Genomic DNA, 9,762 nt, shown 5'->3' on the forward strand with positions numbered 1-9,762 from the left:
GATAGGTCACAAATGGCAAGGGTTTATTTCTGCCAAAAATCCTTGTCAGTTTTACATTTGAGACTCAGAGCCTCCTTGCTAGCATAACCTTGACCCTAAATTTTGAAAGGGCAAGGGTTGGAGCTAGGTCATACTGCCGCACTTCAGATACGTGACAACTGAGAGATGGTCTTCCCTGAGATGTGTCGTTTTTTATTTTATTTATTTACTTATTTATTGGTACTGGGGATTGAATCCAGGAGCGCCTAATAACTGAACCACATTCCCCACATTATTTTGAGACACAGTTTCACTAAGTTGCTTAGAGTCTTGCAAAATTGCTGAGGCTGGCTTTGAGCTTTTGATCCTCCTGCCTCAGCCTCCTGAGCCACTGGGATGACAGGGGTGGGCCACAGCACCCCGTGAGAACTGTCATTTTAAAGATGAGAAGGCTGAGTCTTACAACCTCCCGCCCCCTTCACCATGGACACCTGGTGTCCCCTCCAGGACCTCCAATGGGGAAGAAGCTCTCCTTAGAGGCAGCTGGCTCACTGTGTGGAGCATTTCTTTCCCTTATTGAAGGAAAATGTGTCTCCTCTTGTTCCTGCCCAGAGGTTCAGCCTTGCCTCCTGGATTCAGCACCTCTTCTACTGCTATTAGTTCTCACGGGAAATTGCTGGCCTCCTTCTTCCTTCCTCCAGGTAAGACTACCCTATTTCCTTCCATGGCGAGGAGCTCTGTCACCTCTGGGAATCTGCTTTAGGATTGGTTGCCTTTCCAAACAAGTAAACATGCACCCAACACTCCTGACACAGCTGCGTGGGGATTTTTTCCCACATGGATCATTTCTCAACCCTCTGGACACTGGTGTGAGCTCTACATTCAGTTATGACTCTAAGTACCTGGAGTTAGTGCTGACCCTGCGGGGTAAGGGCTCAGTCCCACAAGACCAACCCCATCTCAGAAGCTAATCGCAAGTAGTGGGTCCCCAGGTTACCTATGATTCTGTCTGATTGGCTACAAATCAGGGGTCCCCCTGAGGTTTCTCTCAGGTTCCATAACTGGCTACGCTAGCTCACGGCACTGAGAGGAAACACCGTGGTTTACTGGTTGGTTATAAAGGATGTGATAAAGGATACAGATGGAGAGCAAGATGAAGAAGTGCATAGAGCAGGGTCTAGAAGGGCCCTGAGTACAGAAGCTTCCAGTCCCTGTGGAGCTGGGGTGGGTCATCCCCAGCAGGTGGATGTGTTCACCCACCCAAAGCCCCCATCCTCGTCTTTCAGAGATTTCTGTGGAGACTTCATCACATTGGCACAATTTTGGCTACCAGCTCCACCTCCAGTCCTTCTCCCTCCCTGGAAGATGGGGAGATGGGACGTTCCAACTTGTAATCTCAGCCTGGCCATTTTGGTCACCAGGAACCCACAGGAGTCACTTTATCAGAAAAAATTGATGCTCTTGCCACACAGGAAATTCCAGGGATTTAGGAGCTCTGTTAGCACCTGGGGTCAAAGACCAAGTGGTAGGGTGAAGGATGCAACTGTGGCCACCCTGTCCCTCAGTATGTCACAAGGGGGTTTTAGGAGTTCTGAGCCAAGAACTGGGGCAGAGGCCAATTCTACATGTGTGAGTGTCCTGTGTGTTTATTATGCCACACCTTCCTTCTCCCTTCATGGGCCCTGAGTACACGGGATCACAAGTGTCCTTGGGGGCCACCCTGCACTGCCTTCCACTTCCAGACCACCCAAGGGTAGCTAAGCAGGAAAAGAGGCCACCGTGCTTGGGAGTCCAGCACCGGAGATGTCACTGCCTGCCACCACTGCTCCCCAAGCTGTTCCTCTGCTCTGCGGCCAGGAGCACAGCCAGCCAGGAGCGTCGTGGGAGCCAGACAAAGACACAGATGCGGCTGCTGGAAGCTGGAAGGAGGCTCGGCCAGCCGGGCTGGGGGATGGCTCCTGGAACACGCAGATAAAGATGTCGCCGGGAGTGGGAGCCTCTCCACCGGCCATTACCAGGCAGCGATGGCGCTGAGTGGCTATTCCCTGGTGTGGCCGGGGCGCTGTGCCATTGGGGCCTGGGCTCCAGCGGTGGCCGGCAGCATGGGTCTCACAAAAGGCTGAGCAGTTGGCATTTCCGGTTGAAAGGCAGTTTTTGGAGGGTGATTTCTTGGCTCCTCTAATTAACGAGAAGCAGAGGTTCCAGCTTGGCAGACAGAGCTGCCTCTGGCCTCGGGCACAGCTCCACGCTCCATCCTGCCTTCAAGTCTCAAAAAAAAAAAAAAAATCTTGGAATCAAAAGAGTCTTTAGGTAGCTCCAGTTTTCAAATTTAATAGGGACTCACAGGGCAGAATGGAGGGGCTCTGTGAGGCCCACAGCCCCCCACCCTTGCCTTTGGGAAGCACTGAGTCCCGAGCCCTTTCCCTGGTTTCCCTGCCTACCCCACAGGGTGGATTATTTCTCTGCTCTAGAGACCCCCAATCCCAGAGGAGTAAAATCTAAATGGCCCCCACACTGGCACCCAGAGTTTTCAGTGGTTTCCCGCTCAGCTGGATCAAAATAATTCCAGTCTCTGAAGGAACACTTCACTTCCCATGGAGACCTGGTCTTCTTGTCCTTAAATGCTATGGGGGCTGAGTGGAGGCCATCTCCCAGGCTGTCATTGCATTGAAGTCCAGGGCCCCAAACCCAGGCAGCCTCCAGTCCTACCATGAGCTGCTCCCACCCCCACTGCTCTTTGTCCCCAGAGTCATGGAATATCTCTGATGACTATATAAAGGAGGTTGCTGGGGCCCAGAGAGGGCAAGAGGTGTGGTCCAGGTTACACAGCAACTCCTGTTGAGCCAGGACTTCATGCATTAGAGGAGTAGAGGTTATGTAATGCCAGATTCGTGGGACCCCAGTAGACCTCCAGGAGCTGAATCCGATGCAATCACACAAGAGCTCCAGCCTGGACTCACAACTGTTTCCAACGCAGCGGTCCCAGGGACTGAGTCCTGGTCCTTTGTTCAGGGAGATTTTATAGGTTTTGGGGGGATACTCTATGCGTCACAATATCACACAGCAAATCATTCCATACCGCGGGAAAATCAAACAACAACTCTTAACATTGATTAGCACATTCATTGGCGGGAACAAGTTGGGTAGGGGTGATTGGTTAGTACAAGAGGGGGGTTCGTTTGAACTGATTGGTTTAGGCCACGAGGAGTGTACGTGCTAAACTACATGGTTTCCCAAATTATTATCAACCACCATAAACTACTGGGGGGTCATCTGGCATTCCAGGTATTTTCCCTGTCTCATGCTGATTGGAGGTTGCTAGGTGTTGCTATGGATCCTCTCCTGGCCTGACTGAGTCATGGACACCTGGCGCTGCAGATCTCTCCAGTTATTTGCAGACAAACAACACAGCAGGGTGGATATGTGCTTAGGAGTGCTCTGTGGGTTTTTCCAAGGACAAGGGTCATGCCCCCTCCCTCTGGACAGGACTTGAGGTAGAAGCTGCTGCTGTAATTTATTTATTTTTTTAAAAAATGGAGTCACATCGTTTTCTCAGTTACGCCTCTCCTCTGTGCCCCTGAAAGTCCTTTCTGTGCTGGGCACACTGTGGCTACCCTTGAGTGCTGCTGCCTTGATCGATTTCCTCCCATCTCCTTTCGGTGGTTTCTTGTTGGAAGAAATGACTCTGGCATGAGCAGATCTTGTCAGAAGGAGGACCCATGGGGAGTGTGAGAGCTCTTCTGCATCCGCCCAGAGGCCTCTGCTCTGTTTCTGGCTGATCTGGAGGACCGGTGTGTTGGGGGGGGGGGCTGTCCCAAGGCCTTGGGTGGGGATACTTCCTGCTGTGCCTCTGGCTGCTGCTCCTGGTGATCATAAGTGATTATCTCCCCCATAAACGTGATAGATGGCCTCTCAACAGACAGAATATCCGCAGCTAAGCGTATCGTGCTCATCTGCAAATCAGTTATTCTGTGTCCTGTGGGCCTGTGGAGAGGGCCCACAGGGCCAAGCCACAGTGAATGCAGGTTGCATCGCAGGATTCATGACCCGAATTACTTTTCTTCCAGAGGCTGAGCTGGCGGTGGAGGCTGCAGGGAGAGTGGGTTCCTTATTCCCTCTCATGCGTCCACCCATAGGAATTCTAACAAGAAGTTGATTGTCCAGTCTCATAAAAAGCAACACATTAGAGCCAACAAGACCTGGGGGTAAGGTGGGGGAATCCGAAGATCTGGGGCCCCAGGGAAATAGCATCCGTGGAAAGCCCACGGGCTGAGTGAGAGTCTCAGGTCTGTGTTCTAGTCCCAGACCCACTTCTAAAGTGCTATGTGATGTTGGATAAGCGGTTTGGCTTCTCTGAGTCACTACTTTCTCATCTGTAAATAATGTGTGGTTCTTCATGGCTATAAAGGAAGTGACAAAGTGATTCAGGTGCCTATGATCATAATAGGTTTTATTTACTGAATATGCATAAGGGCAATGCTCACAGCAGTGTAAGGAATCAGTACTTTTATCATTTCCACTTAAAAAGCAAGGAGCACAAAGCTCAGAGAGGTTCAGTAATTTGTCTTGCCGCAGTCCGGGTGCAGCAAAATAATCCGGAGGTGACGAGCAACTTATGTAGATTGATACAGCAGGAGTGGGAGTCATTTATTGTAGGACAGGAGGAGTATATATACATTCCACACAGCTTATCTTAATTAACATAAACTAGATACAGCAGTCAACCAGTAAGGAATCTCCACACTTAATGGCTCGCTGGCGTTACTTCACAAACCACTCCCTCTGGCAAAATGCCAGGCGCCATCTTGACTTGTTTACAGACCCTAACATTTCCCCCTTTTGTTTAATTTAAATAACGACCATAGTGGTTTTTACATAAACACCATAAATAATCTGCTACAAGCAGAAGGGGAGGATACAAAATGAATTCAAATATGAGTAGATCAACTCAAATCACTTAACGACTTTCAAAAGTTATTGGGAGACATAAATTGGATAAGGCCTTATCTAGGTATACCAACAGGAGAGTTGGGACCTTTATTTGATATCCTAAAAGGTCCATCAGATCCAAATTCACCCGCATGTTAACGTCTGAAGCAAGAAAAGCATTAAAAATTATTGAAACATATATGGAAAATATGCATTTGGATAGAATTGATATAAGTTTGCCTTTATTATTTATTGTACTACCAACAAAAAATATTCCTACAAGAGTATTTTGGCAAGAAGGTCCATTATTGTGGATAAATTTATCTTATTCTCCTAACACTATTCTTACTAGGTATCCTGAGGCTGTAGGACAATTAATACTCAAAGGAATAAAAGCAGCAAAGGGAGTATTTGGAATTTATCCCAATAAAATTATTACTGCATATACTATGGATCAAATAGATGAGTTAGCTAATGAGTTAAATACTTGGGCAATAATCATGTGTAAATCTAATGTTTCATTTGATAATCACTTACCATCTAATCCTTTGTTGTCTTTTTGGTCCTCGCATCCTGTAGTTTTTCCAAAAATGACAAGAAAAACACCTATCATGAAAGCTCCAAATATATTCACTGATGGGTCAAATAATGGTACAGCAGCAGTAGTTACCCCTGATCAAACTTTTACATTTTAGTACCCAAACAATCAGCTCAAAAGGTAGAGCTTAATGCAGTTTTACAAGCTTTTGTGATGTTTAAAGATTCTGTATTTAATTTATTTTCTGATAGTCAGTATATAGTTAATGCTATAGTATCCCTTGAAGATGCTGGTAGGATTTCCCCTTCCTCTACTGTTTTCTCTTTGTTTTCCACTATACAAAGTCTAGTCTGGGACAGAAAAGATCCATTCTTTATAGGACATATCAGGGCACATACAGGATTGCCTGGAGCCCTTAGTTTGGGCAATGATTTAGCAGATAAAACTACACATGACATACATATTTTTTCTACACTAGAAGAAGCTACAAATTTTCATAAAAGATTCCATGTCAATGCTAATACTTTATAAAAGCATTTTAAAATAACTCAGGAACAAGCCAGACATATAATAAAACAATGTCAAAATTGTGTGACCTTTTTACCACAAGTTAATCTTGGAGTCAATCCTAGAGGACTGATATCTAACCATATTTGGCAGATGGGCGTCACACACTTGCCAAAATTTGGAAAATTAAAATATTTGCATGTTACAGTTGATACTTCTTCCGGATTTTTGATGGGCTCCCTTCATGCCGGAGAAAAAACTAAAGATATTATAGCTCATTGCTTACAAAATTTTGCCACTGTGGGCGTTCCAAAACATTTAAAAACAGATAATGCCCCTGGTTATACTTCTACCTCTTTTAAACAATTTTGCTCATCATTTGGCATTACTCACATAACAGGAATCCCATACAATCCACAGGGACAAGGCATAGTTGAAAGAGCTCATCAAACTATTAAAAATGTACTTATTAAAGCAAAAAGTGGGAATTGGAAAGGGGTATATATCCCCCAAAGATAAACTTAAAATAACCCTTTTTACTCTAAACTTTTTAAATTTGGATTCATCAGGGCCTAGTGCTGCGGAAAGGCATATGTATCCAAAAAATGTACATAAGCCTGAGGTACTTTGGAAGGATATTCTAACAGGACAATGGAAAGGTCCTGACCCAGTAATTGTCTGGAGTCAGGGTTCTGTTTGTGTGTTTCCACAGGGAGAACAGCAGCCGATTTGGATTCCAGAGAGACTAACCAAAGCGATTTCTACAGACCAAAAAGAAGATGATTTGACTCAAATCCATAACAGCTGATATCCAGAGCTCCAGCTTGGCTATTCTTACATCTGCGACAGTGATTAACCAGGATGCTTTTTTCAGTATCTATTTTATTATTGCCTTTTCCCACATCATAAAGTTCTATTTTATTTTTTGAGCTCATACAGACCTAGGTTAATGTTTTTCTGATCAGTTTTATTTTTTGACTGTGGAGTTTTTAAACATTGCAATGGAGATTTCACCTGTGTAAAGCTACAAGGCCTTTACTATTGTCTTATGTGTTGTACATTTGTGTGCACACTTGTGTTTTGTGTTGTATGTCTGCGTGTGCGTATGTCCATATATCATATATGAGGAGCGCTCATGAAAAAATGGATCCGAATTTTTTTTATTCATGTGATTTTAATGGTTTAATTTAAATTGGGTAAACAGCTGTTGAGGATTGTTTTAATATGTGTACAAATAAGGAGGTTAACAGATCTGTTTGTTTACTTTCACCTTTCCTTTTCATTATATTTAATAATTCTGTTCAGGATAATGTAAATTGTTCAGAAAATTGTTTTCTTAGTACCAGTTGGAATGTTACATATTTTTTTTTTTTTAGCCGTCATTGCCAGAATTCCTATCTTCATCCCAGTGCCGGTGAAGACAAAGATAAAACCAAACTACAGCTTCTTCAATAGCTATCACAGTAAACTGTATAAACTGATGCATCAATGAATAATAACTCAACAAGTAATGCTCAGTCAAGGAGTCGATTTACTTTGGGAGGAAATGGACATATTGATGGATTCCTCTGCTTTGAACTGCTTGCAGAACTTGCCTGGACTATGTATCACTTGTATGCATTGTGAACTATCTGTTGGTGCAGCGAATTGTGGTAGTGCTGGTGTATCTTTGCTGATGGTGGCACCAGTGATACAATTTTTCCAAAGGAGCCATCAATTGGCTTGGTGTCATGGCATTTCTGTATCCTCCTCCCTTCTACTAGTGATGGTCTAAAATTTGGGGGCCAACAGAGGTGAGGCAAAGAACCTCACCCCCCCACACACTGGTGCAAAGGCCTATCCACAAGTATGGCTGTATGCTGGACCGGTAGTCAGTGATGGGTATGATCCAATTGCAGTAGTACCAACCTAAGACAGGAGGCTGACACCTAGAGGTCAGCTCATCCAATGACGGGTAAGAACCATATGTTGTATTGGACAGCCTAACAGGCAGGGTCCCTAAGCCACATTCCTTGTTGTTCAATTAAACAGAAGGGGGGAGATGCTGAGAGCCATAGCCAAGTAGGAATGATGCATGGCATTTTTGGTTGAAAGGTGATGCCAGCAAGCCATTGAGATGATAATGATTATGTTAAGATGTGCATTCAATTGGAGATTAGACCCTTGCTGTCCACCTCGGCCTGCTACTTTGGGGCTCTTTCGGGACTCCCGGAGAGTTCCCATTGGTTGGGGAAGTGCGGTAGGAGGGAATTCCGGAGGAGGGATTTCCTGTTGGTGTAGTGTGTCCCGGGAGAAGGCCGCATGCGTGGCATTCGCGGGAGTTTTGGAAATAAAGTTTGTTCCTGCTTGAGTGGCTCGTGATTTTGTGCCCAGCCAGACTGCAGCATGTCTGAGAACACACAGCTAGTGAGTACAGAGCCGGCATGGAATCCCAAGCCTGTCTAGTCTATAGCCAGAGTTATTCACACGGGACTAACCTGCTTCCTAGCACTTGAACTTGCAGGTTTTTAGTTTTCCAGATCAGAAAAAATAGAGCCATAATTGGCTCCATGCTCCCTCCCTCAGATGCTCTCAGGTCTCGGGGACTTTAAAGCTCTTTGGAGGAAAATTCCAGATTTCACCCTATCTTCTTGATAGTTGTTTTTCTACCTGCTGCTGGCCTGCAGGGTGGAGGTGGCATAGCAAGGGACAGTGGCCAGGGAGACCTGCTTGGTCTCTGGATCTGTCCCTGCCCAGCTCTATGTTAATGGAGGAAATTCCTTTTAAATCCCCAGGATTGCATTCCTCATCTCTAAAAAATGAGGAGGTTGGATCTGAAACGTGGTCACACCTCACAAATACTCAGGGAGGTTTTAAAAAAAATCCAATGCTGAGCCTGGTATGGTGGCACATGCTGTAATCCCAGCTACTTGGGAGACTGAGGCCAGTGGATCACAAGTTCAAGGCCAGTTGGGGCCACTTAGCAAAACCCTGTCTCGAAACAAAACATTAAAGAAAAGGGCTGGGGGTGTAGCTTAGTGGTGGGGCAGTCCTGGGCTCAATCCCCAGTGCTATGAAAAAGAAAGATCAAAGAAAGAGAGAAAAGGAAGAAAGAAAAACAGAAAGCAAGCAAGCAATCAGCTCCGCCAGGGGTTGGGCACTGACCTGTCCCCAGCTCCTTAGGTGATTTTAATTGCACATGGCTGAGAACCACTGGCCCAGGGGACTTCCAGGGTCCCCTACCACTTTTAAATCTATGTTGTTAAAATTCATTGAGTATCAGTCATAAAAAATAATGAAATTATGGCATTTGCTGGTAAATGGGTGGAACTGGAGAATATCATGCTAAGTGAAATAAGGCAGTCCCCTAAAACCACAGGCAGAAGGTTCCCTGTGATATGAAGATTACACAACAAAGGGCAGGGGGGGCAGGAAGGGGAAGAATAGAAGTTCATTGGATTAGACAAAGGGGAATAAAGGGAAGGGAGGGGAATGGGAATAGGAAAGACAGTAGAATGAACCGGACGTAACTTTCCTATGTTCATATATGAATACACGGCCCATGTAACTCCACGATATGTATAACCACAAGAATGGGATCCTAACTAGAATAAGTCCCACTTCACATATGTATAACATATCAAAATACCCTCTAATGTCATGCATATCTAAGAAAGAACAAATAAAAAATTGATTAAAAAATTTATTTGAGTGTCGACTATCGTTCCAGACTCAAATTAATTTGACCTATGATCTAACCTTAAGTTGAATTCACACCAATATCGAGGGGAACAACAGGGTGGAGAGATGTGGCACCAAGGCTGGGGTTT

The 9,762-nt window shown here is 45.1% G+C and overlaps 1 long non-coding RNA gene across 1 annotated transcript; it reads left to right on the forward strand.

The window, feature by feature from the left end:
* The first annotated feature begins 253 nt into the window (after nt 1–253).
* On the forward strand, nt 254–8,303 carry LOC124091320 (uncharacterized). Its single transcript, XR_009226626.1, has 3 exons — nt 254–3,394; nt 4,047–4,184; nt 6,666–8,303. It is a non-coding gene; the product is annotated as an uncharacterized LOC124091320 (long non-coding RNA).
* The last annotated feature ends 1,459 nt before the right edge of the window (nt 8,304–9,762 follow it).

The sequence above is a fragment of the Marmota monax genome, unplaced genomic scaffold (genome assembly GCF_021218885.2).
Source record: "Marmota monax isolate L192 unplaced genomic scaffold, Marmota_monax_Labrador192_F-V1.1 WCK01_AAM20220418_F8-fsc00072, whole genome shotgun sequence".
NCBI lineage: Eukaryota > Metazoa > Chordata > Mammalia > Rodentia > Sciuridae > Marmota > Marmota monax.